This window comes from Schistocerca americana, chromosome X, assembly GCF_021461395.2.
Source record: "Schistocerca americana isolate TAMUIC-IGC-003095 chromosome X, iqSchAmer2.1, whole genome shotgun sequence".
NCBI lineage: Eukaryota > Metazoa > Arthropoda > Insecta > Orthoptera > Acrididae > Schistocerca > Schistocerca americana.
Window position 1 is genome coordinate 41,328,224 of NC_060130.1, and position 25,335 is coordinate 41,353,558.

Below are 25,335 nucleotides of genomic sequence, written 5' to 3' on the forward strand. Positions count from 1 at the left end.
ACCATTTCTGTGACTCTAGTTATGGATTCCGTTGCTACACTTCAGGTTTACTGTATCCCTCTGACCTTCTTATTGACGATGAAACAAGAAATTGCATCGGAATTAAATAGAAAAGGCACAATGCCGACTTAAGTACAAGAAGACTGACTCCTCTTACTGACTATGTTTTGAACCACTATTGTGACGCTGGTTACAGATTCCGATGCTTCACTTCAGGTTTACTGTAGCCCTTGGACCTTCTTATTGACCATGAAACACAGAAAGTGCATCGGAAATAAATACAAAAGGAACAATGCTGAGTTAAGTACAAGAAGACTGACTCGTCCTACTGTCTATGTTTTGAACCATTCCTGTGACACAAGTTATATATTCCGATGCTTCACTTCAGGTTTTCAGTATCCCTCTGACCTTCTTATTGACGATGAAACACAGAAATTGCATCGGAATTAATACAAAAGGTACGATGCCGACTTAAGTACGAGAAGACTGACCTTTCTTACTGTCTATGCTTTGAACCATTCCTGTGACACTAGTTATAGATTCCGATGCTTCACTTCAGGTTTACTGTAGCCCTTGGACCTTCTTAATGACCATGAAACACAAAAGAGTGCATCGGAATTAAATACAAAAGGCACAATGCTGACTTAAGTACAAGAGGACTGACTCTTCCTACTGTCTACGTTTTGAACCATTCCTGTGACACTAGTTATATATTCCGATGCTTCACTTCAGGTTTTATGTAATTCTCTAACCTTCTTATTGACGATGAAACACAGAAATTGCATCGGAATTAAATACAAAAGGCACAATGCTGACTTAAGTACAAGAAGACTGACTCTTCACACTGTGTATGTTTGAAATATTCCTGTAACACTAGTTATAGATTCCGATGCTTCACTTCAGGATTTCAGTATCCCTCTGACCTTCTTATTGACGATGAAACACAGAAATTGCATCGGAATTAATACAAAAGGTACAATGCCGACTTAAGTACAAGAAGACTGACCTTTCTTACTGTCTATGCTTTGAACCATTCCTGTGACACTAGTTATAGATTCCGATGCTTCACTTCAGGTGCACAGTATCCCTTGGACCTACTTATTGACGATGAAGCACAGAAATTGCATCGGAATTAAATTTAAAAGGCACAATGCCGACTTAAGTACAAGAAGACTGTCTCATCTTACTGTCTATGTTTTGAACCATTCCTCTGACGCAAGATACAGATTCCGATGCTTCACTTCAGGTTTACTGTATCTCTCTGACATTCTTATTGACGATGAAACACTGAAATTGCATCGGAATGAAATAGAAAAAGCACAATGCCGACTTAGGTTCAAGAAGACTGACTCTTCTAACCGTTATGATTTGAACCATTCCTGTGACACTAGTTATAGATTCCGATGCTTCACTTCAGGTTTACTGTATCCCTCTGACGTTCTTTTTGACGATGGAACACAGAAATTGCATCGGAATTAAACACAAAAGGCACAATGCCGACTTAAGTACAAGAAGACTGACTCTTCCTACTGCCTATGTTTTGAACCATTCCTGTGACACTACTTATAGATTCCGATGCTCCACCTCAGGTTCACTGTATCCCTCTGACCTTCTTATTGACGATGAAACACAGAAATCACATGGGAATTAAATAGAATAGGCACAATACCGACTTCAGTACATGCTGACTGACTCTTCTTAGTGGGTATGCTTTGAACCATTCCTGTGACGCTAGTTATAGATTCCGATGCTTCACTTCAGGTTTACTGTATCCCTCTGACCTTCTTATTGACGATGAGACACTGAAATTGCATCGGAATTAAATACAAAGGCACAATGCCGACTTAAGTACATGTAGACTGACTCTTCCTATTGTCTATTTTTGAAATATTCCTGTGACACTAGTTATAGATTACGATGCTTCATTTCAGGTTTACTGTATCCCTTGGACCTTCTTATTGACCATGAAACACAGAAAGTGCATCGGAATTAAATACAAAAGGCACAATGCTGACTTAAGTACAAGAAGACTGACTTTTCTTAATGTCTATGCTTTGAACCATTCCTTTGACGCTAGTTAAAGTTTCCGATGCTTCACTTCAGGTTTACTGTATACCTCTGACCTTCTTAATGACGATGAAATACAGAAATTGCATCTTAATTAAATAGAAAAGGTACAATGCTACTTAAGTACAAGACGACTAACTCTTCCTACTGTCTATGTTTGAACCGTTCCTGTGACACTAGTTATAGATTCCGATGCTTCACTTCAGGTTTACTGTATCCCTTGGACGTTCTTATTGACGATGAAACACAGAAATTGCATCGGAACTAAATACAAAAGGCACAATGCCGACATAAGTACAAGAAGACTGACTGTTCTTACTGACTATGTTCTGAACCACTCCTGTGACACTAGGTATAGATTCCGATGCTTCACTTCAGGTTTACTGTAACCCTCCGACATTCTTATTGACGATGAAACACAGAAATTGCATCGGAATTAAATACAAAGGGCACAATGCCGCCTTAAGTACAAGAAGACTGACTCTTGTTACTGTCAATGTTTTGAACCATTCCTGTGACACTAGATATAGATTCCGATGCTTCACTTCAGGTTTACTGTATCCCTTGGACCTTCTTATTGACGATGAAACACAGATATTGCATCGGAATTAAATAGAAAAGGCACAAAGCCGACTTAAGTACAAGAAGACTGACTCTTCTTACTGACTATGTTTTGAACCATTACTGTGACACTAGTTAGTGATTCCGATGCTTCACATCAGTTTTACGGTATCCCTCTGACCTTCTTATTGTCGATGCAACACAGTAATTACATCGGAATTAAATTGAAAAAGCCACAATGCCGACTTAAGTACTAGAAGACTGACTCTTCTTACTGTCTATGTTTTGAACCATTCCTGTGACACTAGTTACAGATTCCGACGCTTCACTTCATGTTTACTGTATCCCATGGACCTCCTTATTGACGATGAAACACAGAAATTGCATCGGAACTAAATACAAAAGGCACAATGCCGACATAAGTACAAGAAGACTGACTCTTCTTACTGACTATGTTTTGAACCACTCCTGTGACACTAGGTATAGATTCCGATGCTTCACTTCAGGTTTACTGTAACCCTCCGACATTCTTATTGACGATGAAACACAGAAATTGCATCGGAATTAAATACAAAGGGCACAATGCCGACTTAAGTACAAGAAGACTGACTCTTGTTACTGTCTATGTTTTGAACCATTCCTGTGACACTAGATATAGATTCCGATGCTTCACTTCAGGTTTACTGTATCCCTTGGACCTTCTTATTGACGATGAAACACAGATATTGCATCGGAATTAAATAGAAAAGGCACAAAGCCGACTTAAGTACAAGAAGACTGACTCTTCTTACTGTCTATGTTTTGAACCATTCCTGTGACACTAGTTACAGATTCCGATGCTTCACTTCATGTTTACTGTATCCCTTGGACCTTCGTATTGACGATGAAACACAGAAATTGCATCGGAATTAAATACAAATGGCACAATGCCGACTTATGTACAAGAAGTCTGACTCTTCTTACTTACTATGTTTTGAACCATTCCTGTGACACTAGTTATAGATTCGGATGCTTCACTTCAGGTTTACTGTATCCCTCTGACCTTCCAATTGACGATGAAACACAAAATTGCATCGGAATTAAATACAAAAGGCACAATGCCGACTTAAGTACATGTAGACTGACTCTTCCTACTGTCTATGATTTTGAAACATTCCTGTGACCTTAGTTATAGATTCCGATGCTTCATTTCAGGTTTACTGTAGCCCTTGGACCTTCTTATTGAGGATGAAACACAGAAAGTGCATCGGAATTAAATAGAAATTCACAATGCCGACTTAAGTACAAGAAGACTGATCTTCCTACTGTCTATGTTTTGAACCATTCCTGTGACACTAGTTATAGATTCCGATGCTTCATTTCAGATTTACTGTATCCCTTGGATCTTCGTATTGACGATGAAATACAGATAGTGCATCGGAGTTAAATACAAAATGCACAATGCCGACTTAAGTACATGAAGACTGACTCTTCCTACTGTCTATGTTTTGAACCATTCCTGTGACACTAGTTATAGATTCCGATGCTACACTTCAGGTTTACTGTATCCCTCTGACATTCTTATTGACGATGAAACACAGAAATTGCATCGGAATTAAATACAAAAGCACAATGCCGACTTAAGTACAATAAAACTGACTCTTCTTACTGACAGTTTTGAACCATTCCTGTGACACTAGTTATAGCTTCCGATGGTTCACTTCAGGTTTACTCTATTCCTCTGACCTTCCTATTGACGTTGAAACACAGAAATTGCATCGGAATTAAATACAAATGGCACAATGCCGACTTAAGTACAATAAGACTGACTCTCCTTACTGTCTATGATTTGAACCATTCCTGTGACACTAGATATAGATTCCGATGGTTCACTTCAGGTTTACTGTATCATTTGGACCTTCTTATTGACGATGAAACACAAAAATTGCATCGGAAATAAATAGAAAAGCACAATGCCGACTTAAGTACAAGAAGACTGACTCTTCTTACTGTCTATGATTTGAACCACTCCTGTGACACTAGGTATAGATTCCGAAGCTTCACTTCAGGTTTACTGTAACCCTGTGCGTTCTTATTGACGATGAAACACTGAAATTGCATCGGAATGAAATAGAAAAAGCACAATACCGTCTTAAGTACAAGCAGACTGCCTCTTCTTTGTGTCTATGCTTAGAACCATTCCTGTGACGCTAGTTACAGATTCCGATGCTTCACTTCAGGTTTATTGTATCCCTCTGACCTTCTTATTGACGATGAAACACAGAAATTGCATCGAAATTAAATAGAAAAGGCACAATGCCGACTTAAGTACAAGAAGACTGACCCTTCTTACTGTCTATGTTTAGAACACTTCCTGTGGCACTAGCTACAGATTCCGATGCTTCACTTCAGATTTACTGTATCCCTCTGACCTTCCTCTTGACGATGAAACACAGAAATTGCATCGGAATTAAATACAAAAGGCACAATGCCGACTTAAGTACAAGCAGACTGACTCTTCTTACTGTCTATGCTTAGAACCATTCCTGTGACGCTAGTTACTGATTCCGATGCTTCACTTCAGGTTTACTGTATCACTTGGACCTTCTTATTGACGATGATACACAGAAATTGCATCTGAATTAAATACAAAAGGCAGAATGCCGACTTTAGTACAAGAAGACTGACTCTTCTTACTGACTATGTTTTGGACCATTCCTGTGACACTAGTTAGAGATTCCGATGCTTCCCTTCAGGTTTACTGTATCCCTCTGACCTTCTTATTGAGGATGGAACACAGAAATTGCATCGGAATTAAATACAAAAGGCACAATGCCGACTTAATTACAAGAAGACTGACTCTACTTACTGACAATGTTTTGAACCATTCCTGTGACTCAAGTTATAGATTCCGATATTTCACTTCAGGTTTACTGTATCCCTCTGACCTTCTTATTGACGATGAAACACAGATATTGCATCGGAATTGAACTGAAAAGGCACAATCAAGACTTAAGTACAAGAAGACTGACTCAACTTACTGACTATGATTTGAACCATTCCTGTGACACTAGTTATAGATTCCAATGCTTCACTTCAGGTTTACTGTATCCCGCTGACCTTCTTATTGACGATGAAACACAGAAATTGCATCGGAATTAAATAGAAAAGGCACAACGCCGACTTAAGTACAAGAAGCCTGACTCTTCTTACTGTCTATGATTTGAACCATTCCTGTGACACTAGTTATAGATTTCGATGCTTCACTTCAGGTTTACTGCATCCCTTGGACCTTCTTATTGACGATGAAACACAGAAATTGCATCGGAATTACATAGAAAAAGCACAATGCCGACTTAAGTACAAGAAGTCTGACTCTTCTTACTGTCTATGTTTTAAACCATTCCTGTGACGCTAGTTACAGATTCCGATGGTTCACTTCAGGTTTACTGTATCCCTCTGACCTTCTTGTTGACGATGAAACACAGAAATTGCATCGGAATAAAATACAAAAGGCACAATGCCGACATAAGTACAAGAAGACTGACTCTTCTTACTGACTGCTTTGAACCATTCCTGTGACACTAGTTATAGATTCCGATGCTTCACTTCAGGTTTACTGTATCCCTCTGACCGTCTTATTCACGTTGAAACCGAGAAATTGCATCGGAATTAAATACAAATGGCACAATGCCGACTTAAATACAAGAAGACTGACTCTCCTTTCTGTCTATGTTTTGAAAAATTCCTGTGACACTAGATATAGATTCCGATGCTTCACATCAGGTTTACTGTATCCCTTGGAACTTCTTATTGACGATGAAACACAGAAATTGCATCGGAATTAAATACACAAGGCTCAATGCCGACTTAAGTACAAGAAGAGTGACTCTTCTTATTGACTATCTTTTGAACCATTCCTGTGACACTAGTTATAGTTTCCGATGCCTCACTTCAGGTTTACTGTATCCCTCTGACCTTCTTATTGTCGATGAAACACAGAAATTGCATCGGAATTAAATAGAAAAGGCACAATGCCGACTTAAGTACAAGATGACTGACTCTTCTAACTTTCTATGTTTTGAACCATTCCTGTGACACTAGTCATAGATTCCGTTTCTACACTTCAGGTTTACTGTATTCCTCTGACCTTCTTATTGACGATGAAACACCGAAATTGCATCGGAACTAAATACAAAAGGCACAATGCCGACTTAAGTACAAGAAGACTGACTCTTCCTACTGTCTATGTATGAACGATTCCTGTGACATTAGTTATAGATTCCGATGCTTCACTTCAGGTTTACTATATCCTTTGGACTTTCTTATTGGAAACGAAATACAGAAATTGCATTGGAATTAAATAGAAGGGGCACATTGCCGACGTAAGTACAAGAAGACTCACTCTTCTTACTGTCTATGTTTTGAACCATTCCTGTGACACTAGTTATAGATTCCGATGCTTCACTTCAGGTTTACTGTATCCCTTGGACCTTCTTATTGACGATGAAACACAGAAATTGCATCGGAATTACATAGAAAAGGCACAATGCCGACTTAAGTTCAAGATGACTGACTCTTCTTACTGTCTATGTTTTGAACCAGTCCTGTGACGCTAGTTACAGATTCCGATGCTTCACTTCAGGTTTACTGTATCCCTCTGACCTTCTTATTGACGATGAAACACAGAAAGTGCATCGGAATTAAATAGAAAAGGCACTATGCCGACTTAAATACAAGAGGGCTGACTCTTCTTACTGTCTATGTTTTGAAACATTCCTGTGACACTAGTTATAGATTCCGATGCTACACTTCAGGTTTACTCTATCCCTCTGACCTTCTTAGTGACGATGAAACACAGAAATTGCATCGGAATTAAATACAAAAGGCACAATGCCGACTTAAGTACAAGAAGACTGACTCTTCTTACTGACTATGTTTTAAACCATTCCTGTACACTAGCTAAGGATTCCGATGCTTCACTTCAGGTTTACTGTATCCCTCTGACATTCTTATTGACGATGAAACACTGAAAATGCATCGGAATGAAATAGAAAAAGCACAATGCCGACTTAAGTACAAGAAGACTGACTCTTCTTACTGACTATGTTTTGAACCATTCCTGTGACACAAGTTATAGATTCCGATTCTTCACTTCAGGTTTACTGTATCCCTCCGACCTTCTTATTGACGATGAAACACAGATATTGCATCGGAATTGAATAGAAAAGGCACAATGCCGACTTAAGTACAAGAAGACTGACTATTCTTACTGACTATTATTTCAACCATTCCTGTGACACTAGTTATAGATTCCAATGCTTCACTTCAGGTTTACTGTATCCCGCTGACCTTCTTATTGACGATGAAACACAGATATTGCATCGGAATTGAATAGAAAAGGCACAATGCCGACTTAAGTACAAGAAGACTGACTATTCTTACTGACTATTATTTCAACCATTCCTGTGACACTAGTTATAGATTCCAATGCTTCACTTCAGGTTTACTGTATCCCGCTGACCTTCTTATTGACGATGAAACACAGAAATTGCATCGGAATTAAACAGAAATGGGACAACCCCGCTTTAAGTACAAGAAGCCTGACTCTTCTTACTGTCTACGATTTGAACCATTCCTGTGACACTAGTTATAGATTCCGATGCTTCACTTCAGGTTTACTGTATCCCTTGGACCTTCTTATTGACGATGAAACAAAGAAATTGCATCGGAATAACATAGAAAATTCACAATGCCGACTTAAGTACAAGAAGACTGACTCTTCTTACTGTGTATGTTTTGAACCATTCCTGTGACGCTAGTTACAGATTCCGATGCTTCACTTTAGGTTTACTGTATCCCTCTGACCTTCTTATTGACGTTGAAACAGAAATTGCATCAGAATTAAATAGAAGAGGCACAATGCCGACGTAAGTACAAGAAGACTGACTCTTCTTACTGTCTGTGTTTTGACCCATTCCTCTGACGCAAGTTACAGATACCGATGCTTCACTTCAGGTTTACTGTATCCCTCTGACACTCTTATTCACGATGAAACACTGAAATTGCATCGGAATGAAATAGAAAAAGCACAATGCCGACTTAAGTACAATAAGACTGACTCTGCTTACTGACTGTTTTGAACCATTCCTGTGACACTAGTTATAGCTTCCGATGCTTCACCTCAGGTTTACCGTACCCTCTGACCTTCTTATTGACGTTGAAACACAGAAACTGCATCGGAATTAAATACAAATGGCACAATGCCGACTTAAGTACAAGAAGACTGACTCTCCTTACTGTCTATGTTTTGAACCATTCCTGTGACACTAGATATAGAATCCGATGCTTCACTTCAGGTTTACTGTATCCCATGAACCTGCTTATTGACGATGAAAAACTAAAATTGCATCGGAAATAAATAGAAAAGCACAATGCCGACTCAAGTACAAGAAGACTGACTCTTCTTACTGTCTATGATTTGAACCACTCCTCTGACGCAAGTTACAGATTGCGATGCTTCACTTCAGGTTTACTGTAACCCTCTGATATTCTTATTCACGATGAAACACTGAAATTGCATCGGAATGAAATAGAAAAAGCACAATGCCGACTTAAGTACAAGAAGACTGTCTCTTCTTACTGACTATGATTTGAACCATTCCTGTGGCACTAGTTATAGATTCCGATGCTTCACTATAGGTTTACTGTATCCCTCTGACCTTCTTATTGACGATGAAACACAGAAATTGCATCTTAATTATATAGAAGAGGCACAATGCCGACATAGGTACAAGAAGACTGACTCTTCTTACTGACTGCTTTGAACCAATCCTGTGACGCTAGTTACAGATTCCGATGCTTCACTTTAGGTTTACTGTATCCCTCTGACCTTCTTATTGACGATGAAACACAGAAATTGCATCGGAATTAAATAGAAGAGGCACAATGCCGACGTAAGTACAAGAAGACTGACTCTTCTTACTGACTGCTTTAAACCCTTCCTGTGACACTAGTTATAGATTCCGATGCCTTACTAGCAGGTTTACTGTATCCCTCTGACCTTCTTATTCACGTTGAAACCCAGAAATAGCATCGGAATTAATTACAAATGGCACAATGCCGACTTAAGTACAAGAAGACTGACTCTCCTTACTGCCTATGATTTGAACCATTCCTGTGACACTAGCTATAGATTCCGATGCTTCACTTCAGGTTTACTGTATCCCTCTGACCTTCATATTGACGATGAAACACAGAAATTGCATCGGAATTAAATCGAAAAGGCACTATGCCGACTTAAGTACAAGAAGACTGACTCTTCTCACTGTCTTTGTTTTGAACCATTTCTGTGACGCTAGTTACAGATTCCGATGCTTAACTTCAGGTTCACTGTATCCCTTGGACCTTCTTATTGACGATGGGACACAGATATTGCATCGGAATAATATACAAAAGGCACAATGCCGACGTAAGTACAAGAAGACTGACTCTTCTTACTGACTATGTTTTGAAATATTCCTGTGACGCTAGTTATAGATTCCGATGCTTCACTTCAGGTTTACTGTATCCCTCTGACCTTCTTATTCACGTTGAAACCGAGAAATTGCATCGGAATTATATACAAATGGCACAATGCCAACTTAAGTACAAGAAGACTGACTCTCCTTACTGTCTATGTTTTGAACCATTCCCGTGACACTAGATATAGATTCCGATGCTTCACTTCAGGTTTACTGTATCCCTTGGACCTTCTTATTGACGATGTAACACAGAAATTATATCGGAATTAAATAGAAAGGGCACAATGAAGACTTAAGTACAAGAAGACTGACTCTTCATACTATCTATGTTTTGAACCATTCCTCTGACGCAAGTTACAGATTCCGATGCTTCACTTCAGGTTTACTGTATCCCTCTGACATTCTTATTCACGATGAAACACTGAAATTGCATCGGAATGAAATAGAAAAAGCACAATGCCGACTTAAGTACAAGAAGACTGACTCTTCTTACTGACTATGATTTGAACCATTCCTGTGACCTTAGTTATAGATTTTGATGTTTCATTTCAGGTTTACTGTATCCCTAGGACCTTCTTATTGACGATGAAACACAGAAAGTGCATCGGAATTAAATAGAAAAGGCACTAGGCCGACTTAAATACAAGAGGACTGACTCTTCTTACTGTCTATGTTTTGAAACTTTCCTGTGACACTAGTTATAGATTCCGATGTAACACTTCAGGTTTACTGTATTCCTCTGACCTTCTTAGTGACGATGAAACACAGAAATTGCATCGGAATTAAATACAAAAGGCACAATGCCGACTTAAGAACAATAAGACTGACTCTTCTTACTGACTGTTTTGAACCATTCCTGTGACACTAGTTATAGCTTCCGATGGTTCACTTCAGGTTTACTGTATCCCTCTGACCTTCTTATTGACGTTGAAACACAGAAATTGCATCGGAATTGAATACAAATGGCACAATGCCAACTTAAGTACAAGAAGACTGACTCTCCTTACTGTCTATGTTTTGAACCATTCCTGTGACACTAGATATAGGTTCCGATGCTTCACTTCAGCTTTACTGTATCCCTTGACCCTCCTTATTGACGATGAAACACAAAAATTTCATCGGAAATAAATAGAAAAGCACAATGCCGACTTAAGTACAAGAAGACTGACTCTTCTTACTGTCTATGATTTGAACCACTCCTCTGACGCAAGTTACAGATTCCGATGCTTCACTTCAGGTTTACTGTATCCCCCTGACATTCTTATTCACGATGAAACACTGAAATTGCATCGGAATGAAATAGAAAAAGCACAATGCCGACTTAAGTACAAGAAGACTGACTCTTCTTACTGACTATGATTTGAACCATTCCTGTGACACTAGTTATAGATTCCGATGCTTCACTATAGGTTTACTGTATCCCTCTGACCTTCTTATTGACGATGAAACACAGAAATTGCATCGGAATTAAATAGAAAATGCACAATGCCGACATAAGTACAAGAAGACTGACTCTTCTTTCTGACTATGTTTTGAACCATTCCTGTGACACTAGTTATAGATTCCAATGCTTCACTTCAGGTTTACTGTATCCCGCTGACCTTCTTATTGACGATGAAACACAGAAATTGCATCGGAATTAAATAGAAAAGGCACAACGCCGACTTAAGTACAAGAAGCCTGACTCTTCTTACTGTCTATGATGTGAACCATTCCTGTGACACTAGTTATAGATTCCGATGCTTCACTTCAGTTTTACTGTATCCCTTGGACCTTCTTATTGACGATGAAACACAGAAATTGCACCGGAATTAAATAGAAAAGGCACAATGCCGACTTAAGTACAAGATGACTGACTCTTCTAACTTTCTATGTTTTGAACCATTCCTGTGACACTAGTCATAGATTCCGTTTCTACACTTCAGGTTTACTGTATTCCTCTGACCTTCTTATTGACGATGAAACACCGAAATTGCATCGGAACTAAATACAAAAGGCACAATGCCGACTTAAGTACAAGAAGACTGACTCTTCCTACTGTCTATGTATGAACGATTCCTGTGACATTAGTTATAGATTCCGATGCTTCACTTCAGGTTTACTGTATCCCTCTGTCCTTCTTATTGACGATGAAACACAGATATTGCATCGGAATTAAATAGAAAAGGCACAATGCGGACTTAAGTACAAGAAGACTGACCCTTCTTACTGACTATAATTTGAACCAGTCCTGTGACACTAGTTACAGATTCCAATGCTTCACTTCAGGTTTACTGTATCCCTCTGACCTTCTTATTGCCGATGAAACACGGAAATTGCATCGGAATTAAATTTAAAAATGCACAATGCCGACTTAAGTGCAAGAAGACTGACTCTTCGTACTGACTATGTTTTGAACCACTCCTGTGACACTAGTTATAGATTCCGATGCTACACTTCAGGTTTACTGTATCCCTTGGACCTTCTTATTGACGATGAAACACAGAAATTGCATCGGAATTAAATACATAAGGCACAATGCCGACCTAAGTACAAGAAGACTGACTCTTCTTACTGTCTATGTTTTGAACCATTCCTGTGACGCTTGTTACAGATTCCTATTGTTCAATTCAGGTTTACAGTATCTCTCTGACCTTCAGATTGGCGATGAAACACAGAAATTACATCGCAATTAAATTGAAAAGGCACAATGCCGACTAAAGTACAAGAAGACTGACTCTTCCTACTGTCTATGTTTTGAACCATTCCTGTGACAGTAGTTATAGATTCCAATGCTTCACTTAAGGTTTACTGTATCCCTTGGACGTTCTTATTGACGATGAAACACAGAAATTGCATCGGAATTAAATAGAAGAGGCACAATGCCGACATAAGTACAAGAAGACTGACACTTCTTACTGACTATGTTTTGAACCATTCCTAAGGCGCTAGTTACAGATTCCGATGCTTCACTTCTGGTTTACTGTATCCCTTGGACCTTCTTATTGACGTTGAAACGCAGATATTGCATCGGAATTAAATACAATAGGCACAATGCCGACTTAAGTGCAAGAAAACTAACTCTTCTTACTGACTATGTTTTGAACCATTCCTGTGACACCAGTTATAGATTCCGATGGTTCACTTCAGGTTTACTGTATCCCTTGGACGTTCTAATTGAAGATGAAACACAGAAATTGCATCGGAATTAAATACAAAAGGCACAATGCCGACTTAAGTACAAGAAGACCGACTCTTCTTACTGACTATGTTTGAAACATTCCTGTGATACCAGTTATAGATTCCGATGCTTCACTTCAATATTACTGTACCCCTTCGACCTTCTTATTGACGATGAAACACAGGAAGTGCATCGGAATGAAATAGGAAAGGCACAATGCTGACTTAAGTACAAGAAGAGTGACTGCTCCCACTGTCTATGTTTTGAACCATTAATGTGACACTAGTTATAGATTCCGATGCTTCACTTCAGGTTTTCTGAATCCCTCTGACCTTCTTATTGACGATGAAATACAGAAATCGCATTGGAATTAAATAGAAAAGGCACAATGCCGACCAAAGTACAAATAGACTAACTCTTCTTACTGTCTATGTTTTGAACCATTCCTGTGACGCTAGTTACAGATTCCGATGCTTCAATTCAGGTTTACTGCATCCCACTGACCTTCTTATTGACGATGAAAGACAGAAATTGCATCGGAATTAAATACAAAAGGCACAACGCCGACTTAAGTACAAGAAGACTGACTCTTCTTACTGACTATGTTTGAAACATTCCTGTGCTACCAGTTATAGATTCCGATGCTTCACTTCAATATTACTGTACCCCTTCGACCTTCTTATTGACGATGAAACACAGGAAATGCATCGGAATGAAATAGGAAAGGCACAATGCTGACTTAAGTACAAGAAGACTGACCGCTCCTACTGTCTATGTTTTGAACCATTCCTGTGACACTAGTTATAGATTCCGATGCTTCATTTCAGGTTTTCTGAATCCCTCTGACCTTCTTATTGACGATGAAATACAGAAATCGCATTGGAATTAAATAGAAAAGGCACAATGCCGACCAAAGTACAAATAGACTAACTCTTCTTACTGTCTATGTTTTGAACCATTCCTGTGACGCTAGTTACAGATTCCGATGCTTCACTTCAGGTTTACTGCATCCCACTGACCTTCTTATTGACGATGAAACACAGAAATTGCATCGGAATTAAATACAAAAGGCACAATGCCGACTTAAGTACTAGAAGACTGACTCTTCTTACTGACTATGATTTGACCATTCCTGTGACACAAGCTATAGATTCCGATGCCTCACTTCAGGTTTACTGTATCCCTCTGACCTTCTTATTGACGATGAAACACAGAAATTGCATCGGAATTAAATACAAAAGGCACAACGCCGACTTAAGTACAAGAACACTGACTCTTCTTACTGACTATGTTTTGAACCATTCCTGTGACACTAGTTATAGATTCCGATGCTTCACTTCAGGTTTACTGTATCGCTCTGACCTTCTTATAGACGATGAAACACAGAAATTGCATGGGAATTAAATTTAAAAATGCACAATGCCGACTTAAGTGCAAGAAGACTGACTCTTCGTACTGACTATGTTTTGAACCATTCCTGTGACACTAGTTATAGATTCCATTGATTCACTTGAGGTTTACTCTATCCCTTGGACCACCTTATTGGCGATGAAACACAGAAATTGCATCGGAATTAAATAGAAAAAGCACAATGACGACTTAAGTACAAGAAGACTGACTCTTCTTACTGTCTATGTTTTGAACCATTCCTGTGACGCTAGTTACAGATTCCGATTTTTCAATTCAGGTTTACTGTATTTCTCTGACCTTCTTATTGACAATGAAACACAGAAATTGCATCGGAATTAAATAGAATCATCAACAATGCCGACTTAAATACAAGAAGACTGACTCTTCCTACTGTCTATGTTTTGAACCATTCCTGTGACACTAGTTATAGATTCCAATGCTTAACTTAAGGTTTACTGTATTCTAGGACGTTCTTATTGACGATGAAACACAGATATTGCATCGGAATTAAATACAATAGGCACAATGAAGACTTAAGTGCAATAAGACTGACTCTTCTTACTGACTATGTTTTGAACAATTGCTGTGACACTAGTTATAGATTCCGATGCTTCACTTCAGGTTTACTGTATCCCTTGGACTTTCTTATTGAAGATGAAACACAGAAATTGCATCGGAATTAAATACAAAAGGCACAATGCCGACTTAAGTACAAGAAGACTGACTCTTCTTACTGACTATGTTTGAAACATTCCTGTAACGCTAGTTACAGATTCCGATTCTTCAATTCAGGTTTACTGTATCTCTCTGACCTTCAGATTGAGGATGAAACACAGAAATTACATCGGAATTAAATAGAAAAGCCACAATGCCGACTTAAGTTCATGAAGACTGACTCACCCTACTGTCTATGTTTTGAACCATTCCTGTGACACTAGTTATAGATTCCAATGCTTCACTTAAGGTTTACTGTATCCCTTGGACATTCTTATTGACGATGAAACACAGAAATTGCATCGGAATTAAATAGAAGAGGCACAATGCCGACATAAGAACAAGAAGACTGACGCTCCTTACTGTCTATAGTTTGAACCATTCCTGTGATGCTAGTTACAGATTCCGATTCTTCAATTCAGGTTTACTGTATCTCTCTGACCTTCAGATTGTCGATGAAACACAGATATTACATCGGAATTAAATAGAAAAGGCACAATGCCGACTTAAGTACAAGAATACTGACTCTTCCTACTGTCTATGTTTTGAACCATACCTGTGACACTAGTTATAGATTCTAATGCTTCACTTAAGGTCTACTGTATCCCTTGGACGTTCTTATTGACGATGAAACACAGAAATTGCAACGGAATTAAATAGAAGAGGCACAATGCCCACATAAGTACAAGAAGACTGACACTTCTTACTGACTATGATTTGAACCATTCCTAAGACGCTAGTTACAGATTCCGGTGCTTCACTTCTGGTTTACTGTATCCCTTGGACCTTCTTATTGACGATGAAACACAGATATTGCATCGGAATTAAATTCAATAGGCACAATGCCGACTTAAGTGCAAGAAGACTGACTCTTCTTACTGACAATGTTTTGAACCATTCCTGTGACACTAGTTATAAATTCCGATGCTTCACTTCAGGTTTACTGTATCTCTTGGACGTTCTTATTGAAGATGAAACACAGAAATTGCATCGGAATTAAATACAGAAGGCACAATGCCGACTTAAGTACAAGAAGACTGACTCTTCTTACTGACTGTGTTTGAAACATTCCTGTGACACTAGTTATAGATTCCGATGCTTCACTTCAGATTTACTGTATCCCTTCGACCTTCTTATTGACGATGAAACACAGAAAGTGCATCGGAATGAAATAGTAAAGGCACAATGCTTACTTAAGTACAAGAAGACGGACTCTTCCTACTGTCTATGTTTTGAGCCATTCCTGTGACACTAGTTATAGATTCCGATGCTTCACTTCAGGTTTTCTGTATCCCTCTGACCTTCTTATTGACGATGAAATACAGAAATTGCATTGGAAATAAATAGAAAAGGCACAATGCCGACTTAAGTACAAATAGACTAACCCTTCTTACTGTCTATGTTTTGAACCATTCCTGTGACGCTAGTTACAGATTCCGATGCTTCACTTCAGGTTTACTGTATCCCACCGACCTTCTTATTGACGATGAAACACAGAAATTGCATCGGAATTAAATACAAAAGGCACAATGCCGACTTAAGTACTAGAAGACTGACTCTTCTTACTGACTATGATTTGAACCATTCTTGTGACACTAGCTATAGATTCCGATGCTTCACTTCAGGTTTACTGTATCCCTCTGACCTTCTTATTGACGCTGAAACACAGAAATTGCATCGGAATGAAATTTAAAAATGCACAATGCCGACTTAAGTGCAAGAAGACTGACTCTTCGTACTGACTATGTTTTGAACCATTCCTGTGACACTAGTTATAGATTCCGATGATTCACTTGAGGTGTACTCTATCCCTTGGACCATCTTATTGACGATGAAACACAGAAATTGCATCGGAATTAAATAGAAAATCCACAATGCCGACTTAAGTACAAGAAGACTGACTCTTCTTACTGTCTATGTTTTGAACCATTCCTGTGAAGCTAGTTACAGATTCCGATGCTTCACTTCAGGTTTTCTGTATCCCTCTGACCTTCTTATTGGCGATGAAATACAGAAATTTCATCGGAATTAAATAGAAGAGGCACAATGCCGACATAAGTACAAGAAGAAGACTTTTCTTACTGACTATGTTTTGAACCATTCCTAAGACGCTAGTTGCAGATTCCGATGCTTCACTTCAGGTTTACTGTATCCATTGGACGTTCTTATTGAAGATGAAACACAGAAATTGCATCGGAATTAAATACAAAAGGCACAATGACGACATAAGTACAAGAAGACAGACTCTTCCTTCTGTCTATGCTTTGAACCATTCCTGTAACACTATTTATATTTACCGATGCTTCACTTCAGGTTTTCTGTATCCCTCTGACCTTCTTATTGACGATGAAACACAGAAATTGCATCGGAATTAAATACAAAAGGCTCAATACCGACTTAAGTAAAAAAAGACTGACCTTTCTTACTGTCTATGCTTTGAACCATTCCTGTGACACTAGTTATAGATTCCGATGCTTCACTTCAGGTTAACTGTATCCATTGGACGTTCTTATTGAAGATGAAACACAGAAATTGCATCGGAATTAAATACAAAAGGCACAATGACGACATAAGTACAAGAAGACAGACTCTTCCTACTGTCTATGCTTTGAACCATTCCTGTGACACTAGTTATAGATTCCGATGCTACAATTCAGGTTTACTGTAACCCTCTGACCTTCTTATTGACGATGAAACACAGAAATTGCTTCGGAATTAAATACAAAAGGCACAATGCCGACTTAAGTACAAGAAGACTGACTCTTCTTACTGACTGCTTTGAACCATTCCTGTGACACTAGTTATAGATTCCGATGCTTCGCTTCAGGTTTACTGTATCCCTTTGACCTTCTTATTCACGTTGAAACCCAGAAATTGCATCGGAATCATATACAAATGGCACAATGCCGACATAAGTACAAGAAGACTGACTCTTCTTACTGACTATGTTTTGAACCATTCCTGTGACACTAGTTATAGATTCCGATGCTTCACTTCAGGTTTACTGTATCCCTCTGACCTTCTTATTGACGATGAAACACAGAAATTGCATCGGAATTAAATAGAAAAGGCACAATGTCGACTTAAGTACAAGAAGACTGACTCTTCTTTGTGACTGTGTTTTGAACCATTCCTGTGACACTAGCTATAGATTCCGATGCTTCACTTCAGGTTTACTGTATTCCTCTGACCTTCTTATTGACGATGAAACACAGAAATTGCTTCGGAATTAAATAGAAAAGGCACAATGCCGACGTAAGTACAAGAAGACTGACTCTTCTTACTGTCTATGTTTTGAACCATTCCTGTGACGCTAGTTCCAGATTCCGATGTTTCACTTCAGGTTTACTGTATCCCTCGGACCTTCTTATTGACGATGAAACACAGATATTGCATCGGAATTAAATACAAAAGGCACAATGCCGACGTAAGTACATGAAGACTGACTCTTCTTACTGACTATGCTTTGAACCATTCCAGTGACAATAGTTAGAGATTCCGATGCTTCACTTCAGGTTTACTGTATCCCACTGACCATCTTATTGACGATGAAACACAGTAATTGCATCGGAATTAAATTGAAAAGGGCTCAATGCCGACTTAAGTACAAGAAGACTGACTCTTCTTACTGTCTATGATTTGAACCATTCCTGTGACACTAGTTATAGATTCAGATGCTACACTTCAGGTTTACTGCATCCTTTGGACCTTCTTATTGACGATGAAACACAGAAATTGCATCGGAATTAAACACAAAAGGCACAATGCCGACTTAAGTACAAGAAGACTGACTCTTCTTACTGACTATGATTTGAACCATTCCTGTGACCCTAGTTATAGATTCCGATGCTTCACTTCAGGTTTACTGTATCCCTCTGACCTTCTCATTGACGCTGAAACACAGAAATTGCGTCGGAATTAAATTCAAAAGGCACAATGCCGACATAAGTGCAAGAAGACTGACTCTTCGTACTGACTATGTTTTGAAACCTTCCTGTGACACTAGTTATAGATTCCAATGCTTCACTTCAGGTTTACTGTATCCCTTGGACTTTCTTATTGACGATGAAACACACAAATTGCATCGGAATTAAATACAAATGGCACAATGCCGACTTAAGTACAAGAAGACTGACTCTTCGTACTGACTATGCTTTGAACCATTCCTGTGACACTAATTATAGATTCCGATGGTTCACTTCAGGTTTACTGTATCCCTTGGACTTTCTTACTGACGATGAAACACAGAAAATGCATCGGAAATAAATAGAAAAGGCACAATGCCGAGTTAAGTGCAAGAAGACTGACTCTTCTTACAGTCTATGATTTGAACCATTCCTCTGACGCAAGTTACAGATTCCGATGCTTCACTTCAGGTTTACTGTATCCCTGTGACACTCTTATTGACGATGAAACACAGAAATTGCATCGGAATTAAATAGAAAAGGCACAATGCCGACTTAAGTACAAGAAGACTGACTCTTCTTTCTGACTATGTTTTGAACCATTCCTGTGACACTAGCTATAGATTCCGATGCTACACCTCAGGTTTACTGTATCCCTCTGACCTTCTTATTGACGATGAAACACAGAAATTGCATCGGAATTAAATAGGAGAGGCACAATGCCGACTTAAGTACAAGAAGACTGACTCTTCTTACTGTCTATGTTTTGAACCATTCCTGTGACACTAGTTACAGATTCCGATGCTTCACTTTAGGTTTACTGTATCCCTTGGACCTTCTTATTGACGAGGAAACACAGAAATTGAATCGGAATTAAATACAAAAGGCAAAATGCCGACGTAAGAACAAGAAGACTGACTCTTCTTACTGACTATGTTTTGAACCTTTCCTATGACACTAGTTAGAGATACCGATGCTTCACTTCAGGTTTACTGTATCCCACTGACCATCTTATTGACGATGAAACACAGTAATTGCATCGGAATTAAATTGAAAAGGGCTCAATGCCGACTTAAGTACAAGAAGACTGACTCTTCTTACTGTCTATGATTTGAACCATTCCTGTGACACTAGTTATTGATTCAGATGCTACACTTCAGGTTTACTGCCTCCTTTGGACCTTCTTATTGACGATGAAACACAGAAATTGCATCGGAATTAAACACAAAAGGCACAATGCCGACTTAAGTACAAGAAGACTGACTCTTCTTACTGACTATGATTTGAACCATTCCTGTGACCTTAGTTATAGATTCCGATGCTTCACTTCAGGTTTACTGTATCCTTCTGACCTTCTCATTGACGCTGAAACACAGAAATTGCGTCGGAATTAAATTCAAAAGGCACAATGCCGACATAAGTGCAAGAAGACTGACTCTTCGTACTGACTATGTTTTGAAACCTTCCTGTGACACTAGTTATAGATTCCAATGCTTCACTTCAGGTTTACTGTATCCCTTGGACTTTATTATTGACGATGAAACACACAAATTGCATCGGAATTAAATACAAAAGGCACAATGCCGACTTAAGTACAAGAAGACTGACTCTTCGTACTGACTATTTTTTGAAACATTCCTGTGACACTAATTATAGATTCCGATGGTTCACTTCAGGTTTACTGTATCCCTTGGACTTTCTTACTGACGATGAAACACAGAAAATGCATCGGAAATAAATAGAAAAGGCACAATGCCGAGTTAAGTGCAAGAAGACTGACTCTTCTTACAGTCTATGATTTGAACCATTCCTCTGACGCAAGTTACAGATTCCGATGCTTCACTTCAGGTTTACTGTATCCCTGTGACACTCTTATTGACGATGAAACACAGAAATTGCATCGGAATTAAATAGAAAAGGCACAATGCCGACTTAAGTACAAGAAGACTGACTCTTCTTTCTGACTATGTTTTGAACCATTCCTGTGACACTAGCTATAGATTCCGATGCTTCACCTCAGGTTTACTGTATCCCTCTGACCTTCTTATTGACGATGAAACACAGAAATTGCATCGGAATTAAATAGGAGAGGCACAATGCCGACTTAAGTACAAGAAGACTGACTCTTCTTACTGTCTATGTTTTGAACCACTCCTGTGACACTAGTTATAGATTCCGATGCTTCACCTCTAGTTTACTGTATCCCTTGGTCCTTCTTATTGACGATGAAACACACAAATTGCATCGGAATTAAATACAAAAGGCACAATGCCGACTTAAGTACAAGAAGACTGACTCATCGCACTAACTATAATTTAAACCATTCCTGTGACTCTAGTTATAGATTCCGATGCTTCACTTCAGGTGAACTGTATCCCTCTGACCTTCTAATTGACGATGAAACACAGAAATTGCCTCGGAATTAAATAGAAAAGGCACAATGCCGACTTAAGTACAAGAAGACTGACTCTTCTTACTGTCTATGTTTTGAACCATTCCTGTGACGCTAGTTACAGATTCTGATGCTTCACTTCAGGTTTACTGTATCCCTTGGACCTTCTTATTGATGATGAAACACAGAAATTGCATCGGAATTAAATACAAAAGGCACAATGTTGACTTAAGTACAAGAAGACTGACTCTTCGTACTGACTATGTTTAAAACCATTCCTTTGACACTAGTTATAGATTCCGTTGATTCACTTCCGGTTTACTCTATCCCTTGGACCTTCTTATTGACGTTGAAACACAGAAATTGCATCGGAAATAAATAGAAATGGCACAAAGCCGACTTAAGTGCAAGAAGACTGACTCTTCTTACTGACTATGTTAGGAATCATTCCTGTGACACTAGTTATAGATTCCAATGCTTCACTTCAGGTTTACTGTATCCCTTGGACGTTCCTATTGACGATGAAACACAGAAAATGCATCGGAATTAAATAGAAGATGCACAATGCCGACATAAGTACAAGAAGACTGACTCTTCCTACTGACTATGTTTTGAACCATTCCTAAGACGCTAGTTACAGATTCCGATGCCTCACTTCAGGTTTACTGTATCCCTTGGAACTTCTTATTGACGATGAAACTCAGATATTGCATCGGAATTAAATACAAAAACCACAATGCCGACTTAAGTACAAAAAGACTGACCTATCTTACTGTCTATGTTTTGAACCATTCCTGTGACACTAGTTATAGATTCCGATGCTTCACTTCATGTTAACTGTATCCCTCTGACCTTCTTATTGACGATGAAACACAGAAATTGCCTCGGAATTAAATAGAAAAGGCACAATGCCGACTTAAGTCCTAGAAGACTGACTCTTCTTACTGACTATGTTTTGAACCATTCCTAAGACGCTAGTTACAGATTCCGATGCCTCACTTCAGGTTTACTGTATCCCTTGGACCTTCTTATTGACGATGAAACACAGATATCGCATCGGAATTAAATACAAAAGGCACAATTCCGACTTATGTACAAGAAGACTGACTCTTCTTACTGACTGCTTTGAACCATTCCTGTGACACTAGCTATGGATTCCGATGTTTCACTTCACTGTATCCCTCTGACCTTCTTATTCACGTTGATACCCAGAAATTGCATCGGAATTAAATACAAATGGCACAATGCCGACTCAAGTACGAGAAGACTGACTCTCCTTACTGACTATGTTTTGAACCATTCCTGTGACACTAGCTATAGATTCCGATGCTTCACTTCGGGTTTACTGTATCCCTTGGACCTTCTTATTGACGATGAAACACAGAAATTGCATCGGAATTAAATACAAAAGGCACAATGCCGACTTAAGTACAAGAAGACTGACTCTTCGTACTGACTATGTTTAAAACCATTCCTTTGACACTAGTTATAGATTCCGTTGATTCACTTCCGGTTTACTCTATCCCTAGGACCTTCTTATTGACGTTGAAACACAGAAATTGCATCGGAAATAAATAGAAATGGCACAAAGCCGACTTAAGTGCAAGAAGACTGACTCTTCTTACTGACTATGTTTGGAATCATTCCTGTGACACTAGTTATAGAATCCAATGCTTCACTTCAGGTTTACTGTATCCCTTGGACGTTCCTATTGACGATGAAACACAGAAATTGCATGGGAATTAAATGGAAGAGGCACAATGCCGACATAAGTACAAGAAGACTGACTCTTCTTACTGACTATGTTTTGAACCATTCCTAAGACGCTAGTTACAGATTCCGATGCCTCACTTCAGGTTTACTGTATCCCTTGGACCTTCTTCTTGACGATGAAACACAGATATTGCATCGGAATTAAATACAATAGGCACAATGCCGACTTAAGTGCAAGAAGACTGACTCTTCTTACTGACTATGTTTTGAACCATTCCTGTGACACTAGTTATAGATTCCAATGCTTCACTTCAGGTTTACTGTATCCCTTGGACCTTCTTATTGAAGATGAAACTCAGAAATTGCATCGGAATTAAATCCAAAAGGCACAATGCCGACTTAAGTACAAGATGACTGACTCTTCTTACTGACTATGTTTGAAACATTCCTGTGACACTAATTATAGATTCCGATGCTTCGCTTCAGATTTACTGTATCCCTTCGACCTTCTTATTGACGATGAAACACAGAAAGTGCATCGGAATGAAATAGGAAATGCACAATGCTGACTTAAGTACAAGAAGACTGACTCTTCCTACTGTCTATGTTTTGAACCATTCCTGTGACACTAGTTATAGATTCCGATGCTTCACTTCTGGTTTTCTGTATCCCTCTGACCTTCTTCTTGACGATGAAACACAGAAATTGCATCGGAATTAAATACAAAAGGCACAATGCCGATTTAAGTACAAGAAGAGTGACTCTTCTTACTGAGTATGATTTGAACCATTCCTGTGACACTAGTTATAGATTCCGATGCTTCACTTCAGGTTTACTGTATCCCTCTGACCTACTTATTGACGCTGAATCATAGAAATTACATCGGAATTAATTCAAAAGGCACAATGCCGACTTAAGTGCAGGAAGACTGACTCTTCGTACTGACTATGTTTTGAACCACTCCTGTGACACTAGTTGTAGATTCCGATGCTTCACTTCAGGTTTACTGTATCCCTTGGACCTTCTTATTGACGATGAAACACACAAATTGCATCGGAATTAAATACAAAAGGCACGATGCCGACTTAAGTACAGAAAGACTGACTCTTTGTACTGACTATGTTTAGAACCATTCCTGTGACACTAATTATAGATTCCGATGGTTCACTTCAGGTTTACAGTATCCCTTGGACCTTCTTATTGACGATGAAACACAGAAATTGCATCGGAAATAAATAGAAAGGGCACAATGCCGACTTAAGTGCAAGAAGACTGACTCTTGTTACTGACTATGTTTGGAGCCATTCCTGTGACACTAGTTATAGATTCCGATGCTTCACTTCAGGTTTACTGTATCCCTCTGACCTTCTTATTGACGATGAAACACAGATATTGCATCGGAATTAAATAGAAAAGGCACAATGCCGACTTACGTACAAGAAGACTGACTCTTCTTACTGACTATAATTTGAACCTTTCCTGTGACACTAGTTATAGATTCCGGTGCTTCACTTCAGGTTTACTGTATCCCTCTGACCTTCTAATTGACGATGAAACACAGAAATTGCCTCGGAATTAAATAGAAAATGCACAATGCCGACTTAAGTACAAGAAGACTGACTCTTCTTACTGTCTATGTTTTGAACCATTCCTGTGACGCTAGTTACAGATTCTGATGCTTCACTTCAGGTTTACTGTATCCCTTGGACCTTCTTATTGACGATGAAACACAGAAATTGCATCAGAATTAAATACAAAAGGCACAATGCCGACTTAAGTACAAGAAGACTGACTCTTCGTACTGACTATGTTTAAAACCATTCCTTTGACACTAGTTATAGATTCCGTTGATTCACTTCCGGTTTACTCTATCCCTTGGACCTTCTTATTGACGTTAAAACACAGAAATTG